The sequence below is a fragment of the Amphiprion ocellaris genome, chromosome 11 (genome assembly GCF_022539595.1).
Source record: "Amphiprion ocellaris isolate individual 3 ecotype Okinawa chromosome 11, ASM2253959v1, whole genome shotgun sequence".
NCBI lineage: Eukaryota > Metazoa > Chordata > Actinopteri > Pomacentridae > Amphiprion > Amphiprion ocellaris.
This window is the reverse complement of record NC_072776.1, coordinates 5,928,907-5,937,759: the sequence shown is the minus strand read 5'-3', so window position 1 is coordinate 5,937,759 and position 8,853 is coordinate 5,928,907.

Here is an 8,853-nt window from a genome sequence, read left to right as displayed (position 1 = left end):
ATCTATAGTGCTGTAAGATAAGACAAGATAACCCCTTATTAGTCCCACAGTGGGGAAATTTGCATTGTTACAGCAGCAAAGATAGTGCAAACATTTAAGGAATTTAGTAAAAAGGTAAAAATATAAACCAAAATATACACTACTACTATTATGACAATAATTATTGCATGTCAGCAGTATTGTACAGATTTTTTGTATTATGTAATAGTATTATTATGAGCATTATGAAGGCATATTGTGTGATTTTTGCCCTTAAATTAGCTTTCATTTCAACATTTGGCCCACAGACAGTGACGATTTTGTGTTCTGTGCAGCTGTTTGCTATATATAAGCTACCATGTTTACCCCAGCCTTATCTAAAGTGCTGTGCAGGCATATTGATGTAAAAAGATGCAGCAGAGTCAAGAACCTAAACATCCTGGACTGGTTTATCTCTCTGCAGGATAAGAAGGGTTCCCTGTCTGTTGATATCCCTACATGACAGACACCCTTTCACACTCTGACCAACATTTCAGATTGTCTCTATTGTGAACATGTTACATTCACAGCATATACTCCCATTACCTTTGCTTAAACCCTAGAGAAATTAGGATTAAACTGTCCTGTCAGAAGTATTTCAAGTGTATGACGGCTCGCCTTGTATAATACCATGACCTGGCACCGGCGAGATAAACAGAAATCGAGTGGGGGTGGTGTGAAGCGAAGGCAGGGGCAGAGAGAGTGACTCTTTCTTTTTGCATAACCCATGAAGCATAAGAAATGCAAATTAGCCGTCTATAAAATACCAGTAAGGTGTTTACTGGTTGTGCTTCTTGCAAAACCCAATCTGGTTGTGTCTGTGATACGTCCTTGCCCTTTCCTTAGGTAACTACATGAATATTTATCACCCTCCAATTTACACAGCATGGTGCATTAATTTACAAGTTAATTAAACGGCCGGCCCAGCCTGATTTACAAGGCTTTAAATGGGCCCTCTCATCGTCCCCGGCAATGAAAACATTAGGCCTTTATAGGTTTATTTAAGAATAGGGTCTGTGACTTTAAGGGCGCATCCTCTCAGAACAGATTGGCCTTTTTTCACTCACTGCATTTATTCCGCTTTCCACTGATTTATACTAGAATCTTAAAGCAAACAATCACAAAGTGTTAAATAAACAGTAGTAAAATGCAATCTCATACAAAGAGTATAAGTATAACAGATCGTCTGAGTTCAGTCAGGAGCCTGTAGCTTTGAAGCCCTAATCTCATTTAGGCTCTTTAGGCTGGCCTTCGAACACAAGCAGCCTCGCTTGGCCCATTTGCTGAGTCCCAAGCACGTAATGTCTCAGTCACCCACTGCACTGTCACTGTGTGCGACGATTAGTTTCATAAGCTTTCATAAAGTAGATTAGAATAGCCAAACTGATGAGATAAGATTAAGGACAAGCAGTAGGGGGGAGGAGGGGGTAAAGATTAGGCTCCGTCCACTCGCTGCCACAGGGGGCCCCATCAAATGAACAGTACAAACATGTATCGCTGGCGTCCAAACATCACACACAGACAACACTCACCCGCTTCCCTAGCTCATCTCATTAGTCAAAAGCAAAACAGATTATGGGCGAAGCCTGGGGTGTCTGATTCATATTGTTGTGACGGCGCTGTTTTGATGTTTTTGATGGGAATATAATCATGCTGTTATTTATTGTGTGTAGAAACAGATCATTTCTTTGAATTTTTAGGGTGTTGTGTCAGGGACTTAACTGAATATGTTAGACTTTTGCTCAAGTGGTGAATAAGTGATGTTCAGTTCGGGGCATCACAGGCCCTTTATTTATCATCTTGAAAAACACACTTAACACTGACAGTTCATGACTTATTTATGAAGAGTTTTTGAATTGAAAAGAGGTGGTGACTGGTTGAGAACATCTGCTATACAGAAAATGTTTGAGACAGTGATTAATAGACTCGCAGACTGCAAAAAATCATGGATAAATATAATAGACTTTAAAATGTATTTTTATACCACACCACTCCTTACAGATCCTCAATAAATCTATCTGACTTTCTGTTTTTCTATTCTGACAAAATTGAAATAAATAATATGAATGTAAATATTGGATATATTGCTTGAATTTGAGCAAACAGCCTGAACACATATTTGTTCATACATAACCATTTTAATGTATAAAACATGAATTATTCCCTCAACTGATTTAGTGACAATGCTTTCTGGTCATTTTCATGTTTTGACCTTAATTAAATGTGCAAGCTGATTTAGTAACAAAGGAAAAGGTCAATACTTATACATACAGTGTTTTAATGAGGTCAAAGGAAAATGAAACATTGATGCATTTTTTTTCTATTTGCATTTTTATGAATTCAACAATGCGGTTGTAAGAGACCCCAAAAATCAGTAACTAAAACCGCAAACACAAGGTTTGAAACTGCACATTGTGGAAAACTTGCTTACTAAGCTACTCATTTACTAAGCATGTATTCAACATTTAAACATCATTCCTGTCTTATCCTGTCATTTGTTAACCCAGCGCTGTAACCAGGTAAACATAATGGAAGCTGTTTTCTGTGCTCTTGAGCACACACAGTATAGATTGCTCCCTTCAGTCTCGTGTTGTCATCAGTAATTTACTCAATTCTCTAATCAATGCGGCGACGCGAAATTGAAATTTCTCTTCTGGTTAATTTTTGTGCTGATTGATCACAGGCAGGCTGACCTGGAGGAAAGACAGCGTGTGCTGATGGGGATCTTTGTGTTATTGGACATCACGGCACGCACTCGTATTGAGCCGGAGCACAAGCGATTACAGTTTTGATTACTTCGGTTAACCAATTCATTGGATTGGTTCTATTTTTTAGGTGGTCTACGAGATGGACACAGGGAAGCATGGATGTGTCGAATGGTACAAGAAACTCAGTTATCGATTGATATACTGTAATCAATGGACCGCTATCATTGTGTGGTAATGGGTGTGCATGTTTAATGACGAACTGAACTGCTGCAATGTGAAAAATTCCCCTTAAACTATGACCCTTTCCCTTATCTCCTCATAATGTTATCACCTCCTTTTAAGAGTTTGTTGTGCTCATGCTCAGAATGACTCGGGCTTTCCCATTTCACAGGTCACTGAGACAGATATTTATTCAATATGCTCATTAGAAGGGAAAGCAGACACAAGCCAGCAGCAGCTTGCTCATGTGACTGGAAGAGAAACCAGTGATAATATGTTTATGTAGGCTGAAGACATAGGCAGACAACACATTTATTCATGAACACCTCTTCACCCCCCTCCCCAACAGATTACTCTTGTGGCCACACAGAGACACAGCAACAGCCTGCCATCTAAAATCTGAGCTCTGTGTAGCTGTGATTAAACAGATATGAATGCATATGAAATTCAGGCTCCGTAATACCATCATCAGTCATTTGTCATAATTATGCGTTATCAGGAGTCACGTGGTTTGACATAAATGACAATGATACATGAGCCCCTTCTCTGCCTCGGTCAAAACAGAACAAACCAATGACTGCGACAGAAGGAGTGCATTAAATACAAAGATCAAGTGTTTCCCTGTTCATAAAGATAATTTTAGAGTCAACAGCTGTTCAAATTTGGACATTTGTTGCTTAACTGTGAGAGACCTGAGGTTGATTTATGGCAATTTATTGCTCCCCCCCTTGTGATGTAATGACAAATCAGTGTGCAGATGTTGTTTTCATTGAAGGCAGTCCACACATAGAATAGTGAAGGAAGATTAAAGAACAGTACGTGTACATTATTTAAAAAAGAACAGTACTGTATTTAAAAAGGAACTGCGTAGGAGTGTGTGGGAAGTTACCCATTCCTGCTGGTTTGCTCGTGTGTGTGCATGTGTGTGTCAGTGTGTAGTGTGCATTGATTGTTGCTGCAACTTAGCCTCAGCTAACCTGCTGGTCTAATATTCGTGCCTTTCTCATACACATTCTGCATTGGTCCATCTTCTCTTGTCTGCCACTGATGCAAACAGATTCACACACATTCATACAATGATAAGAAATATTAAAGTCAGAGAGATTAAAAATAAAATTAAACACAATACAGTTAATATACGATTAATATGGTCAGCCCTACTCGGGTTGCAGTTTCTTTTTTTTTAAAGTTATTTTTTTGGCTTTTTATCAGCTTTTATTGGATAGGTGCAGTGTGAGAGAGACAGGAAACAGGAGAAGAGTCAGGGGAAGACATGCAGCAAAGGGCCGCGAGCGGGAATCGAACCCGGGCCAGCTGCGTCGGGGACCAGCCCCTGTACATGGGTCACCTGCTCAACACGTTGAGCTATACGGGCGCCCAGGGTTGCAGTTTCAAGACGAACCCGAATGCAAAAACAGATAGAAGCTAAAAAGGTGTAATTTTAATAGCAGCCAACCAAAATCATAATGCATAAGCTACGCAACATAAAGTGACAGCTCACTTAAAACAAACACATTCCTCAATATTGAGATTTATATCTGTGATATCCTGGGAAATGCTACAAATGTACATCGAAATGTGTCTTGTCTGATTAGGTTAGAAGAGGACACATCTGAATACAAGTGATTACAGCAACATGTTTAAGGTTGTGCCTAAAAACAGCATGAGGTGGCCCTTTGTCTGGTCACCATGGGTGTTAAATCGTAGATGGGTTTTGGGGTTTTTCCACTTGGTCTGGGTCAATCCGTTTTAGCTGCAATGCACCAAGTCAAATCACGATGACAAGCGTTTCCACAACAGCCTCACATGGGGGTTTGCCAAGCCGTTCTGCTCTGGTCCTGCATGGCTGCAACCCATCATGGTCTCCTCCCTTTATATGTGGCAACAGCAGCTTAACTTGTGTAGCTCGCTGTGTGTTTCTGTTTGAATCTGTGTGGTTTGGAGTTGTGCATTTGTTTGTGCATTGCAGATTTCGCTGCATGCTGATGATTTACAGCAAACTGAAGCTGTGTTTAGTTACTGGTGTTGCAAAACAAACCTATCCTACAATTGCAGCTTCACATTACCAGCTTTCTCCTGTTTTTGTCTTCATTAGAGGCGCTATTCTTCAATACAATCTGACCATATCAACCCCACCTGCGTATCTTCTGCAATATTTGATTTGGAATAGTGCGAACAAAAACACAGCGAGCTGAAAATGGCTGCAGGTGACAGGCTCCTGCTGCAGTTTGGGACTAGTACACCTCCAACATGTCATCACCATAAACATCTTTACCTTGTTGTGGTGCAGTGGAAAAATACTCAGACCATGCCAGTGTTGCTTGAGTGCTTGTGGCTACCTTCACTACTGTGGAAAAACACTGTTAGGTAGTGGTTGTACAACTTGCAGCATTCCAGACGATTCACGAACAACAATGTTCAGCTGTGCTATTTTTAATGTAATATCAAGGACCTGTCATGTTTAAAAAACATATGCGGTGCTTAGAAAAACTTAGTTTTAGGCCTCATCTTATGTTGGGGACGTAGTGGCTGAAAGTAAAGATGGATAAACCCTGTTTAATGTCATCAGTAGGTTTCCTGAACAGCAATTTTGAAACTCAGTGCGGTGACTTCAGCCGTCACCATCTTGGCAATGACCCCTACTGACCCCCCCATAATCCAAAAACCGTCCTGGGTAAGACGTTAAACTGCAACCAGATAGAATGAATAGGTTGTGTGCACATGATGATGATGATGATGAATCCAAAAACAAGCAAGGAACTGTTGCAGGAGTTGAGTTGATTCGGGCCGCATAAACATCTCTGAGCTAGAAACTGTTCTGTGATGGTAATCTTCACAGACGTGAAGATTGATTTGTTTTTGAAACCAGCCTCAAGTGGCCATTTAAGGAACTGTAGTTAGCGTTGGTTTAATTTTTAAGCTGCAGAGGATGCTGCCGGGCTCGTGTTAGGAATAGATCAATTATGGCCTGGTTGATTATTGTAGTGATACCTGGCATTTTTCCAATTATCTGTACTTTTATTGACCAAGTATTGATAAATTATATGTACTACTTCAGATTTGCTTAAGCCTCCTCCCTCTGTCTGTCGTGACTCAGTGGTCTCAGAAATGTTTCTCAAGCAGAGACTGCAAAAACAGAACGAGAAATCCAAGCTGTTGCCACAAACCAGGAAATTAACTTCTTTCACAGTGGCTCAGGCTAATGGCTAGTGGCTAAAAGAGAAGGCAGACACAAAATTTCCCTGAAACAGAGTCTGAAAAATATTAATAATGCTGTAAGAACGGGACCTTAGTGAGCAATAAAAGTGATATTTGATAGGTGAAAGATTAACAAAAAAGAGACACAGGAGACAAACTGATCAATCTCAATACCAGTCACCCTTATTAGTAAAGAAGCCTAGTTATGACTGCTGTCATGTGCTCTTGAAACATTACATGTAATGTATATCGGGTCTGAAAATCGGCTATTGGCCTTTCTTGATTTACAGTAATCTGTATCAGTATTGACACTATTAAAAAAACAAATGAAAAGAAAGACCAATCCCTAGTTCATATGCATAGCTGCCTGTCCTAATAGCTGATGTGTATGAAAGAGTGCAACAAAAATGGGAATTAAATACAGTTTAACTCTCCCACAGCCTTCAACAGTGTCCTTCTGTGACATAATATGATACACACAACGAAAAACGCTGGTCAAGTCACATTTGGATGACCAAGGACCAGTTAGTCAAATATATACATGTAGTGTACTTCAATGTGCTTAAAGCTGTTTGCTGACAAACATCCATATACAGTTGATATTGGTGCTGTTTATAATACCTAAAGACAACAACAATACTCTAAATGGCTCAGAACAATCATGGGTTTTTCTTTCTCTTTAGCAGCAACAGTCCCAGTTAAACTCAAATGAGAGCTTGAGAGCAAAATTCACTTACTGGTGGTCACTCGAGGCACATTTGATATGCGTTCCTGTTTCAGACGTGAACTTTAATCCACCTTGACTTGCTGTGGAAACAACTGAAACATGGACACAGGGAGAGAGCACAAGATCTAAAGGATTCACAGAGGAAGCTGTGATTCAGGCCTCACTGCTGAAAGGAACTCATTAGAGAGTAAATTTCATGGCTTCCCACTACTTCTTAGCCATATGCCAGTTACCATAAATCACATAGGAACAGACAGACAGACCCAAAGACACGATAAAACGAGGAACACTGCAAGGTGATTACATCGTTGCACGTGGATTATAGCTTCTTTGTGTGGCAGCCACAAGCTAAGTACAGACTGAATGACAGTGTGTTTGTGTTTGCCAGCGCCACAGGATGCTTAAAAAAAAACACAAATAGCACATTTCTGACCCTGCAAGAGTGAGCAGCCTGCTGGGGAAAAAAGACACAATGGTAATCTGGTGAGATAAACTCAGTACTGGTTAAGGATGATCTCAGATGTTGGGCTCACATGATGCGAAAGGTCAGGAGTTCTACCTTGAAACCAGATGTTACAGAGTGACTGGTGAAGGTTTAAGGCTCCAGTAGAGTCCATCAGAAGTGCTCGTTGGATAACTCTTGGATTCCCCATTTTGCCACAACTTCCTGATATCAGATAGGGAGGTGTTTGTGTCCAACCATTTCTTTAACTTTTTCAGCCCATGTCGTAGCTGCATGTAGACAAAAAAGCAATTATTTCTTACATGAGAGCAGTGATGGGTAATACTATGAATCCCTTCAAAGAGAGTTATTATAAAAATATCTGTCGTTATCTCCATATTTAAATGATGCTGCACCTCCTCCCACTCTGACAGCTGGCTTTTCACCTCCCCCTTAGTTATGGCTTCTTTTCTGGTACATCCCAGACATAATAATAATAATAATAATATGCATATGGGTATTTACAGATATGTACTCGCACACTTTCTGATAAGCTAAATGCTCAAAAGAAGTATCTTATGGCTAAAATCTAATCAACAAGCATAATGCAGGTATTATGAGCAATTTTATCTTATCTTTTTGCAGTTTTTTAAAGGAAATATATATGTACAGTAACTGCACTGGCATATTATTTACTGTATGTTGGTATTTCTGTATTGCGATGTGCAGACATGGTGTTAGAGTGCAGTAAACCCCTGCATGCATGTATGTGTTTGTGTGCGTGGCACTAATTTTAATGAAGACAGAAAGGAGAGCGGGGTCACAAAGTTAAATTATGCATGTAGTGTAATTAGCCCATCAAGTGCTTAAATTGGATGTTGATGACTCTTTGCCACAAACGAGAAGATGGCACTCCCTCAGGTCAAAGAGGGCTTTCCCCAACAAAGAAGGAAAAACCACCCATGACAAGTAATACAATTACATTGGCTTTGTGCACAAACACGCTCATTTCCACTCTCAAAAAGCCCTGGTTTGCAGTGATTATAAAGTGCTTTGTTGTTGTTTATGTGCTCATCTAAAATAAGCTCTTGTATTTATTTGTTTTCTAATGATGCCATTAGTAGGTTATTAGTTTATCTGATATATGGCTTTAATTACATCCTCATCACATCGTGTAGTGTAATTGGACTGCATACACAAAGCGACTGTAAACTCCTTCAACAGCATTCCCATTAAGGTCGGATTAATTTCACTTCACCCTAGAAACCAGCGGATGTGGAGCTAAATGTAAGCCAAAATAAATTCAATTCATAAACTGCTCCAAAAACACATGATCGGAAGTCTTTTGGTTAGTTGGTCTACAAATACTTTCACTTGAATTAACTGGGTCAACTTATTGTCTGGTATGAACACAAATAGTTACTGTTTCACCATGCAGTGCCATGTCTTTTGTTTGGAAACTAATTTTACAGTGCCACTTTTCAGTCAGGCAGGGCACATATTTGCACATAATTTCACACAGTGAGGTTCTAAAAATCACA